The sequence below is a fragment of the Amborella trichopoda genome, chromosome 13, assembly GCF_054954075.1.
Source record: "Amborella trichopoda isolate Santa Cruz 75 chromosome 13, AtrichopodaSantaCruz75HAP2 v2.0, whole genome shotgun sequence".
Classification (NCBI taxonomy): domain Eukaryota; kingdom Viridiplantae; phylum Streptophyta; class Magnoliopsida; order Amborellales; family Amborellaceae; genus Amborella; species Amborella trichopoda.
This window is the reverse complement of record NC_142348.1, coordinates 32,050,375-32,063,179: the sequence shown is the minus strand read 5'-3', so window position 1 is coordinate 32,063,179 and position 12,805 is coordinate 32,050,375. Positions and strand designations below refer to the sequence as shown.

At 44.6% G+C, this 12,805-nt stretch overlaps 1 long non-coding RNA gene across 1 annotated transcript; it reads right to left on the bottom strand.

Annotated features, from left to right (window-relative positions):
• Positions 1-945: 945 nt before the first annotated feature.
• LOC148779166 (uncharacterized) lies at positions 946-6,102 on the bottom strand. Its single transcript, XR_016047464.1, has 2 exons — positions 5,703-6,102; positions 946-3,039 (listed from the first exon to the last, which is right to left on the bottom strand). It is a non-coding gene; the product is annotated as an uncharacterized LOC148779166 (long non-coding RNA).
• Between the last annotated feature and the right edge of the window lie 6,703 nt (positions 6,103-12,805).

Genomic DNA, 12,805 nt, shown 5'->3' with positions numbered 1-12,805 from the left:
AAGACAGTTGTACGAAAATCAATAGCGACACGCCTCGTTCGAGTGGCCAAATCATGGCGCTCGCGTATCAGATTGACATGAGACCAGTTTCATCGCGTGCGTAAGGTCTAGGGCTATCTCTGGTCCAAATCCCGTACATGATGAATGGTCAGATTTTGCACACGAAGGCATCAAAGTGACTATAAATTCCAGCATTGAAATTCTAGATTCCTACAAAAAACTCAAGACTACAAAATCTTCGTCCGGGCAAGGAATCGAGCTGTGTTTGTTGCCATACAATTATGATGGCATGCTCAATGAAACACATTGAATAAATCATGGAAAAACATCAAGAAATGAGTGCACTATCGATCGCAACTTTTAAAGATTCACATGAATTTCAAGTCACATGATCGTGGCTTAAAAACACAATTCATGGCTCGAAATCGGCATCAAATCGATCTCCATGACGAGCCCTACAAGAAAGCAATCATCTTTTTTGTAAATGGCCACTGGAGCAACCTCGAATCATATGTGGAAGCTCATGCGCGTTCTAGGGCGACAACAGGCATTGTTTTGGAATTCCATGTATTGTTAAGCAGGGGCAAAATAGTCATTTGGTATTCATTTTCAAAATTTCTTTTAATTCAGTTAAATCTTAATTTTCAGCAATTAGGTTTAATTTTGATCAATATGCCCATGTATTGGCAAAATATTATATATATAACATTATATCACTGTACAAGGGACCCTACTTTGCTTAAAAAAATTTCTATCTTTTTTCATTGTTGGGTCACGTCTTGAGAGAGAGAGAGGAAGGAGAGAGAAAATTTTGGGTTGGTACCGCTAAGCTTATCTCTTCTGTCTTCTCTTTCTCTCTCTTCTCTCCTCTCTCTCTCTTTCTCTCTCCCCTTCCACAGACGACAGAACCCCATTGCCGTCTGTGTTTTACTTTTTCTCATTCTCTTTTTCTCTTTTCCTCTTGCGGTCTCACTTAACCACGATCTCTCTCTTATCCTCCCTGTGGTCCTCATGACCACAACCTTCCCCTCTCCTTCCTTGTGGTCCAGCATGACCACTATCTCCCCCTTTTCTTTTTCTTTTATCTCTTGCATGACCATTTTCTTCCTGTGCACCCTTAGGCTCACCTACCCCTTCTTTTTCTGGTAGTACCTCATGTTGTTTCCCTTTCTCTTCTTTTTCTGAATTTCGTTACATCACCCTTTTAGATGAACCCTCACGTTCCCATTTTTCCACTCACAACCCATGGTCCCAAACGACCACCATTCCTAAGCTTTTCCTTCCCCATCGCCCGTGAGCGCCCATCTTACCTATAGTCGTGTGAACCTATCTTACCTATCACCGTGCGCGCAACAGACCCATATCTATTGCCGTGTGTGCAACAAAACCCAATGCCGTGTGTGACCTATCCTCACCTATCGTCATGTGCAACCTATCATCTCCTATCGCCGTGTGTAACCCATCCTTCCCTTATGCCATGTGCAACCTATCCTCCCCTATCGCTGTGTTTGCAAAGCCACCACCCAACGCCGTGTGTGCAAGCCACCACCCACCGTCGTGCGTGATCTCCACACCACAACTGCAGCCGGCTGAAACTCCCTGCTACACTATTTCCTTCTCGCTCAGTTACGCCTCAGCCCCCTCTCTCTCGGCTAGCAGCATCACCGTCTCCACTTCTGTCACTGCTTTCTCTCTCTCTCTAGCTCTCTGCCCTCAACCATCTTTCACTACCATAACCACCCACTTGTTATTCACGTAGCCTTTCCATCTACTCTTAACCCAAGCACTCCCACTCTCCTCCCCAATTACTGCTACACTCCATTCTAGCAATTCTTCCACCGCCATTTTCATCCATCCTCCATCTGCAGCCCATCCGCCTCTTCCTCCATCTTCACTTTTCTCTAGTCTGCCACAATCTTTCACCCCTCAATCACAGCGACCATCACTTACCTTGCTGGTCCACCATTAACAACTCTCCCACCGTTTTCTCAGCCACCGGCAGCCAGTCGTTGTTCTCTCTTTCCACCTCATGCGGTTATCCTCGCCTCTTCCATCCACCAACACTCCCTCTACCCTGCACCTCTTTCACTCCTCTCTCCTTACCCTTCTCTTCTTCATGATCACCTGCTTGAACCAGGCGACACCATAACTGTCATTGCCACCCTCTTTCTCCTCCTCCTTCCTCTCAGCCTGCTGTTCCAGGCAGCAGTTGAATCGTAATCGCCACCACTCATAGCCTCATATCTCCTCACTCCACCGAGTCTTCTCCTCCACCAGCTGCAACCTTCGCTTGACCCCCATTCTCTCCCTTCCACCTTCACTTGCTGCCCTCTGCTCTCCCATGGTTTCCTTCCCCTTCGCTTTCTCTCACTAGAAACCCACAAGGTAAAAACCCATGAACAAAACCCACTTCCCCTTTTCTTCTTTTTTGCACTTTTTCTTTTCATTGTAGGATTGCGTTTCTCTCACCTTATGTCATTCAACCCAACAAAACGCAAACCCAACGTGCCTCTCTTTCTTTCATAGAAAACCCAATAATACATTTCTCTCTTTCTCTCTCATCCAAATAAACCCCTTCTCCCTTGATCAACTAAACCTTTTTATTAGTATTTTATTTCACATAACCTCACCCATCCTTGTCACGACCCCGTTCCCCGACCCCGGTGTCGCATACTGGAGTGTGACAGAGTGTGGGATCGCGAACGCAGAGGTCGCGGATGTCACTCAGGTGGGAATGCCTCAACGCATAATTAACTTTGGAATAAAAGTAAACCACAAAATAAAGCAAAAACTCATACAATCAATATCCAAAACTAAGTAAAATAAAATCATTTATATACATATTCAGACTCCAAAAATTTCTATTACAACGAGTTCAAGGCACAACAGACCTGATCACAAAAATTCCAGAATTCTTCAAAATACATTTTCACATATCCACCAGCCACCTACCGCCAAAAGAGTCACCAACTGGAACTTTAAGCTTCAAAATGCCTGCCACCACCGTCCAGTTGTCCATGCTCGTGTATTATCCTCACTCTACACAAAGGGGAAAAAGAGGGGTATGAGCTAAATGCTCAATAAGTGAATCAGTACCCTTGCATTCCAACCTAGATGCACTCATAAAGGATAACAGACCCACAACTATCACAATTCATGCAGGATCACAGAATACAATCATACATCGATATCTACAGACAGAGTGAGCAGAAACAGTTTTGATCTCAAGGCTTTCCATGTTTCATGAACTAAACAGTCATACAGACATTTATCACTATCACATAGCTAAAGCTTGGCTAGAGCATACAGTTCCGACAGACAAAAATTAATAAGGCCTACTCCCAAAGTAGAAGTAACATTGATCAGGTTAAGCCAGTCCTGTAACTTGGGACATCTACTCTCCTTCAGGAGGGAGGACAATGACAAGTGGGGGACCACTTCGTAATGTCATCACTCACGCACATAGTCCTCAGCATGTTTTGGGGTTTACGATAGGTTGAGGCCTTGCAAGACATGACTCTCTCCTTGTACCTTCAGGCGAGAGGGTGTTACACTACCATTGGAAGACCCAATGCTTAGTGCCCACAATAGAGTGGGGGGAGTGACCCTACCAGTTATTTGCAGTTACATCTCGACTCTACTTCTGTCATAGGAGTCAAGATACAGTATACCCCACTACCAATGGAGGACCCATTGCGTAGCAGGCAGTAATCAGAATTACAGTACCCACTACCAATGGAGGATCCATTGCATAGTGGTTAGGATCAGAATCTGAATCACATAACAGAAATACCGTATCCACTACCAATGGAGGACCCATTGCGTAGTGGCATGAATCAAAATCAGATAATAGAGATACAATAACCGCTACCAATGGAGGACCCATTGCGTAGTGGCCAGAATCAGAATCAAAATCATAAGCATAACCAGATAATAGAAATACAATATCCACTACCAATGGATGACCCATTACGTAGTGGCCAGAATCAAAATTAGAATCATAAGTAGAATCAGATAACACATAGTGGCCAGATTCAAAATCAGAATCATAAGTAGAATCAAATAACAGAGATATAGTATCCACTACTAATGGAGGACCCATTGCGTAGTGGCCAGAATCAGAATCAGAATCATAAGAAGAATCAAATAACAGAGATATAGTATCCACTACCAATGGAGGACCCATTGCGTATTGCCCAGAATCATAATCAAAATCATATAGTTATCACACCTAGTACATGCATGCTTAAACATTCACTCATTCACATTTCACTCTTTTTAAGAGGTCAGGACCATTCATGGTATCATAAGTATGCCATTTCAGTATCTTATAATAGACAACTTCAATCATCTTGCAAAATAATCAAGCCATATTCAACATATCGGTGCATAGCAGATGTATGATCTACGCAACGACTAAGAATTCATTGTAATTCTTATCAGAAATATGCATGTACAAGGTGAGACATAACATCCAACTTATGAGGGAAATTTACTTCATTTCAATTGCTCTTTCATAGTGGGTATGAGCCTCCCTCAATCACAGGAAGTATGAAGCTTAATTAAGCCTGACCAATTCAGGGTTAATATAGAATCCTGAGATTTTGAAATGTCATATTGGGGTATGTTTCATAAACAGGGATATAAACATCAATTTTATATGGAATTTCAATATAATTCCAAAACAAACATTCAAGTTAACATTATTAGCTTTCATGTGAAAGTAATTTGAGAGCATTTGGACCCCATTTGGTCCGTCAAAATCTTAAGGTAGCAGAAGCAATAGTTATAGAAATTGCTGAGTTTGGTCATCAGCGATGTATTCTCATAATTTGATGTATAACTCTTGAGTTAAAAATAATTTCAAAATTATTTCAACATGTGAATTTAAAAGGACACATATACCTTTTAAATTACAGCGGTTTGAAGGAAATTTAAATCCATTCGTTCATTTAAAACTTATAAAAACAGGAACAAAAATTCTGAGTTTTCTGTAATCTGTCAATAGTGACATATCCACATACTTTGAAACACAACTCTTAAATTATGTTGAATTTGGATAATGTTAAAATATGAAACTCACAGTAAACTCGTGAATATTTCAAATGGATGTGGCTATGAATCATTTGGACTTCAATTGGTCAAACAAAACCAGTGCAACTAGAGTAATATTTCTAAAATTTACACAGTCTGTAAAAAGTGACATAGGTGCATAAAATGAAGTACAACTTTCAAAATATTCAGAATTTCAATTGGACCCAAACATGAAGATTAAAATAGACTCAGAGACCTTTCTAATGGTGCTGATTTGAGGAAATTCAGATACCATTTGTTTGTCCAATAATGTATTACAAAATCATGCACAGTCCCTAGATTTTCATGTCACAGTCATAGCATGCCCCAAAGATTTATTCATAGCTTCCAACTTTCATTAGAAATCAGCATGCAATCCTTTCTAACACATAATAGATACATATGCCCCCTTAATTCACAAGTTTCCCCCAATAATTTGAAGAGTTTCATCACTCATTCATCATATAAAGGCAAACTATTGTTGCTGAAAATTCATAACAGAACAGTGTGCATATAGTGTCATTCTTCACACCCTATTAATGCTCACCACCTGCTTATTCTAGGATCAAAATCATGCTTGATTCATGTTCAATTCATGCTATGAAATAGCAAGGTAAGGATCCATTTACTTTAACAACAAAAGTGCACTCCAATCCTTCCATGCACAGCCACTTCAAACTCCTCCACAGGGGCTCCAACAATGAGGTAGAGGGAGCTTCTTCCAAGATTCCTCAAATTTCTCTTTGAGAGAGAGAGAGACCAGAGAGATGAGAAGGAGTGGAGAGCATGAGGGTGAGAGGGAAAGAGAGGGAGAGAGAGAGCTGGGTGGGTTTAAAAGAAATAAGGAGAAGGGGGAGGTGAGGTGGCAGCAAGCCACCTCCAAGTGTCATAGGGAAGGCAGCAAGTGGCACAAGGAGGGCACAAGTGGCACAAGAAGGAAGAGACAAAGAAGAGGGAAAAAAAAAAAGGGAAAAAAAAAGAGGAAAAAGGGGATTGTCCCTCAAGGACCATCCTACACAACAAGTTCTGGTAGTCTAAAGTTCTGGTAGTCTAAATCCATTGCATCATTAACACTTGCGGTGGCACATTCATTTCATCTTGTCGTGCAATTCGCCTTATCCCATCGTGCCCCTCCTTTTGTCGTGCACAGCACCATATTGGAAGTTCTGGGACATCACAATCCTATTTACCTCATCTTAGTTTAGTTTAATATATTTCCTTTTATTCCATTTATTATATTTTATGTTCCCTCACATTATTTTTATTTTTTTATTTTATTTAACTCATTTATTTTATTTTATTTCACTTTATCTTATTTACCCCTTTTATATTATTCCCATTACCTTATCCTATTTTATTTTGATTATTTATTTTACTTTATTTCATTTACCTCTTTTATTTTATTTACCGATGTTACATTATTTCATTTTCTTTTATCCCTTTTATTTTATTTTCCTTTACTTCATTTTATTTTAATTTATTCATTTTATTTTCCATTTTAATCCTAATTCCATTTTCTAATTTTATTTTAATTCATCTCTTTCATTTTCATTTCATCCCATTCTCTATCACTCTTATTTCATCATCACTTTTATTTCCACTTTCGTCTCTTTTGGAAGACCTAGCGAGAGTCAAGCTAGTATTCACCTCCCCTCTTTCTCTTCTTTGCTTGTTTGACAAGGGGCAGCTAAACGTTGTGCCATCGTGTCAGTCTTGTCATCAAGCAGTATTGTCATCGTGCCGGTCTGAGTTAACATGCATGTCTTGCTGCGACGTCAGACTAGCCATTATGTCAGGTCGGTCGTTGTTGATTTTGTCGTCGATTAGTATTGTCGTTGTGCCGGTCTAAGTTACCATGCCCATCTTGCTACCACGTCAAGTCAGTCACCGTACTGGTCTAGCCACTGTGCCAGCCTAGCCACCCGGTCAAACTTCTTCTCTCACTTTCACTTCACGCTGTAACAAGGTGGGGACCTATGCCCCACTTGTCTGTACTTTTAATTGTATGTATGTGTTTACAGGAAAGGAGAAACAGGTCAAGGGAGGCGATTCCAAATTGGCCATAGGCTAGGGGGCTTTCCAACGTGATATGAGAGGGCACCCACGCGAGCCAACCCGAGTGTGTCACCGATCCACATGAGGTAAGTCCCGCCTCACAACCCCAATTCCTCTCTCACCAGTTGATATTCCTGCCCGCGTCTTCTTTAGATGGTTTCTGAGAGAGCGATCTCAGGTACCAGGTCCATATCAAACCTGGAACCAAGCCACCAGGTCAACTTGACTCAGAGGGAGAGATCAAGGCACCTAACTAGCCGTGTTTAGGGTCATGCCTTCCGGACTTATGCGAAGCAGTTTATCGTCATGCGACCAGGACGTGCACTACAGTTTAAGGTCATACAGCTGGACCGTGGTGGTGATGAATGGCAGTCTGTAGAGGCCATGGAGTGAGTATGGGTGGTGGAGTAATTTTTCGTTTTGTGAGCATGGGTGCAACTCACTGGTGAACATTGTAGAGCGAACTGGATCCACTGGGGAAGCAACGAAGGTGGTGCACACACATGAATGGGTCGGTTTGGGATGGCATGCCTGAAGATGCACGTAATGGGTGTGTGTACATGCGTGGGGGAAATTTTAAGGTTATGCCTCCAGGACCTATGCAAAGCAGTTTAACGTCATGCGGCCAAGACGTACACTACAATTTTTAAGGTCATATAGCTTGGACCGTTACTACAGTTTAAGGTCATATATTTTGGACCATGGTGCTAAGCCTTTTAACATCATGCGGCCAAGACGTGAACTATGGTTTAAAGTCATATAGCTTGGACCGTGGCTATGCAATTTAAAATCATGTAGCTAGGACCATGCAGTTTAAGGTCGTGCAACTAGACTTGTGCTACGATTTAAGGTCATATAGTTTAGACCATGATGCTAAGCCTTTTAATGTCATGCGGCCAAGACGTGCACTATGGTTTAAGGTCATATAGCTTGGACCGTGGCTATGCAATTTAAAGTCATGTAGCTAGGATCATGCAATTTAAGGTTGTGGAACTAGACCTCCGCTACAGTTTAGGGTGATATAGTTTGGACCATGCAGTTTAGAGTCATTCCCCTAGAATATCTAAGTGGGTTGCCCTTGTAAGTCAAGCTCCGTGGGGGATAGAGACAGTGGCTCGGTGAGAAGTGGACCCACTGGGGATTAAAGGGGTAAATATGACTCTACGGGGACAATGAGCAATGGTATGCATGTAACTCCGCTGAGAATGATAGGCTGGAGCACAAATGCAACCCTGCTGGGGATAGTGATGGAATACACCTATTGAAGAAGTGCATCCATTTCACAGTTTAAAAGCATGTGAATGGACTATTTGTCACATGTTTTAGCGTCTTACTATAGGGACGCACATTACAGTTTTAAGGTCACGTAGCTCGAACCATGGCTATACAGTTTAAAGTCATGCGGCTAGGACCATGCAGTTTAAGGTCGTGCAACTAGACCTTCGCTACAGTTTAGGGTCATATAGTTTGGACCATGCAGTTTAGGGTCGTGCACCTAGACCATAATGTGGTAAGGGAATGTGACCCCATGGGGAAAAGAGTTGTAACTGAAGACTTGACTCCCTGAGGATATGACGACTGTAGTGCAGAGAATAGACTTCCTGGAGATGCAAAACGGTGGTCATGTCATAATATCTGGTCCTCTGGAAAAATGATAGAAATCCACAGACGGTAGTGTCATAACATGCGCACGACGCTAGGTTTTGAGTGATGGACATGGCGTTAGGCCTAGACAATGCATATTACGTTAAGATTAGTGATGATGCGCACGGTGTTAGGTCTGAGGTGAAGTGCACGACGTTAGGCCTCTGGATGAAGCACACAGTGTTATGCCTCATGGAGCACGAATGCCGCTAGGCTTAGTAACGGGTACGGCGTTAGTTTATGGAGGATGCATACGACGTTAAGGCATAGCGATAGCGACATACGGCAGCAGGTTCATGAGGCACAGGCGGCAGCGACACTCATTCGAGCCTCGGGCTTGACCCGCCCCGGACGAGACCTATTGTCATCTGAAGACGAGCACCAAAGCATCATTTCGAGCTTGTGGGGGGAACTTTGTGTAACCCTTGTCTATAAAAGGGGGTAAAACCCCATTTTACTGCTTTACCTTCGGTAAAACAGTGAAGAGAGTTTTAGAGAGCAGGAGCTTCCATGGAGAGACTTCTGGCGAGAAACCTCCTACCAAAACCCACAGTGTACAGCCGTTCAGAAGCTCTCCGGTGAACTTCAGCTAGTCGTGAACCTTCGCGGAGTGCCTGCGAACATTTTCAGAGAGTGACAGGTCTTTTGGAGAGGGTAACAAGGGCTTCACAAGGATTTTCTGAGACTTTTCCTGTGGAGAATAGCAGCCATTGAGGTTTCAGTGAGAGAAACAATGGTGTCGTTGGGTTACAACACTATTTTCAGTGTGCATAAGGACTCCTTGGTGGATTTCTGTCAGTCTTGCAGTCACCGACAGTGAAGGAGAAGGCATAGTGGCTCTGTTAGAAACTCTGTGATTTTTCGACGGGTAGAGGAGTGTGAAGAAGGGAGAAAGAAACCCACAGCACAAGGGAACTTCTATTGGGATTCCGGTGATTTCCCGATATTGCCGACCATTGGTGAAGGGAAAGGAAAGGGTCAGAAGGGGATACCCGGTGGACAGAGGATATTTTTCAACGAAAGGCAGTGAGTTCTCGGTGAGGAGAGGAAATACTGGTGAGAACCCGAGGCGTTGCAAGCCTACAATGGTCGGGGAGGTGAAGGCTACGGGACAGCGAACGGTCACCCTCCGCACGTGTGGTGATAGGCCACGTCGACAGTGTCAGGCAGCATGCCCAGATTTTGAGGAACGTGGGGCTGCACGTGTGCCGGGTGTGAACAGCTTGCAGCCGGTGTTAAATGCAGACGAGGTTAGTCCCCTTATAGCAGATGGCGATAGCCTCTCAATTGGAAGACATCGTTGTGTCTTGTGTGGGGAGAAGGCGATAGTCTCGCCTTCTGCGCATGGCGATAGCCCTGCCTTCTACACACGGCAATATCCTTGCCTTCCGTGCATGGCAATAGCCTTGCCTTCTGCGCACGGCGATAGCTTTGCCTTCCTCATACGGCGATAGCACTACCCCTTAACGACTTGTGTGAGGCAGTGCTTTAGCTTCATGGTCCAGACTTCAGGCACCATTCCTGACGTGAAGAACCTCCCACGAGTAGGGGAGATTAGCACTAATGACTTCACCAGCGAAAGCTTGGTGAGGGGTGAGCCAATCTTGCTCACTGAGGCTTTGTGTGAACTAAGGTGGCCTTTAAGCGTCACCTTTGTTAGTGACCCCGTCCACTTTGAGGTTAGAGAAGACAACAATGGGAATGTAAGAATAGAAGAAGGGGTAGGCCTCCTCCATTTTTTGCATAAGAATATAGCCTCAAGTGAGGACTTGCCGACCCTAGATAAGAGAATGGTGAAGACCCCAAGCATGAAGTGGTCCTCTGCTGGCTTTTGAGTATAAGGGGAGCACCAGTAGCTAAAAGGATAGTCTTCCTAGACCATAAGAGTGTTGAGCTGATACCGGAGTATTCTAAAGCGCGCTTCCCTACTGGCCGCTATTCAGTGCTCGATGGGATACTATGACCGTTGTTCAAACACGGTCAAGGTGCTATTGTAAACCTGGAGCCATGTCGGTAACATATGGCTGCTTGGTCATGGGGAAGTAGGAATATCTCTACTAGACATTTACTTCATCGATGGGCTTCCACTCATCGACGTTATGTATGACGAGTTCATGTCCCCCCAACTCGATCATTTTTGGAGGTGAACGGGTCAGGAAAGAAGACCCACCAGCTGGACTACAAGAGTTATTTGGGGTTTAATAGCTGCTCTGCTCTAACTCCAAGAATGGTCACATCTCCTTCACCCAGTGGGTGGCATTCTTCTATGGAGATTGTAATGATGAAGTCGGTCCAAGCCCAAGAAGATAGGGGAAGGCATCCATGAAGGGAACCCCTCCAGTATTTGAACTTCACAGCAGAAACGACCACATCTTCTTAGCGGAGTACCTGATACTTGTTCTGTGTAAGTTTGCTCTCCCCGAGGAGCAGACACTATACGTTCAGGCATGTTCTATATAGCCTATGACATGGTGAGGGGGCGAGAGTATGCGCTGGCACAGCTGGTCTTATGCAGCATCTACTATGGCTTAGGAGCCATATCCCGGGGGAAAGCCTATCAGGGCGATGAAGGAAGGAATGACATAGTGGACGGTGAAGCCTTCCCTGGGGACTTCCAGACGCCTTTCCCCATCCACTACGTGTACGGCTAGCTTGGGGCTTATTTCTCCAACACCTACCTCAGGAATATGGTGTTGGAGGAAACAATGTGCCCATTTCTCTTGAGGATTACTGAGCAGAAAGTAGTCTTCCACACTCTTAGTCAAGCACGTAGCCTATTCTGCAACGACCACCTTCACATGAGTGGGCTCGCCTTCCCGGTCGAAAACCTTACGGATCGTGCCTTCTCTGACCACTTGGGCAAGAGCCTTGATGGTGCTTATACTACTCATAAGGAGCTCATGTACATGTTGAGTGTCAGAGGCGGGGTGCTACCTTACCGCACCATCCACAGTGTCAAGCTTGAGGGGTATTTCCCTCATCAATTTGCCCGACAGCACGGGATAGACCAGTGGTGCCCATTCTTGGTATTTTTTGACAAGCGGTACAACAAGGTCAGCCGCAGAAAGAAGGACCAGCTGGAGACCCATCGTGAGATCTAGCTCCCCAGACATATTCGCATGGCTTGAGCCACGTGCTTGGAGTTCACCAAGATCAATAAGTACATGCTACCACATTTTGTCAGAACAGTGCGAGCAACTGAGGCCCATGAACGTTGGTGGCGAATCACCAGTAAGGGGTATATTCTCCCTGAGACATGGGATAGAGGAAGATGGCGAGGACTCCTCCAATGGGGGAGATATTCTCCCTGGGCTTCCCCTAGAACTGGAGCGACATTGGGCGGCCCCGCCAAATTGCCATGGACGAGTCTCTGCCCTGGTTTCTCGATATGGAGAAGTAGACAAAGAGAATCTTCGACAACCTCTCTGCTATTTTCAGGTGGAAGGAGGGCCGCAAGGTTCCGAGGTATGCAGAGGGATTGGTCCAAGACTTAAACAAGCTGATAGGGAGCGGCCCTAACAACAAACTTGCCGTCGGTTCCTCTCGAGGAGGTGTTTCTGAGACTGGTACACCTTCTCAAGCGAAGGGGAAGAAGAGGAAGCGGGCTTCCCTGACCGTTCCTCTTGCACCAGCTTGTCGTGTAGCACAGGCTCTGAAGAGTAAGGGGCTCAAACCTCCAATGGTTCGAGAGCCAGAACACCGGTTGCTTCCTTGGAGTCCTATGTGTCTCCGATGGTCTCTGATTCACCTCTGCTCTAGAGGATTCATCTTCCCTTCCACCTGAGCCTTCTTATGGTTCTTCAGAAGCTCCAGCAGGTGAGGGAGAGGGTCCAGTACCAATAGATATCAATGGGGCTGGTGATGCAACCCTTGAGAGTGCTGCTCAAGGCGAGGAAGTTGTTGTGGTTGAGGAAGCTGCTGCACCTACTAAAGCAGAGGATGCAATCATGAAAGGGGCAACCCCAAGCTCTACTCAGGAGGGAGGACCACTAGTGATAAAGGAGGCTTAGGCCTCAAGGACTAAAGAAGGGCT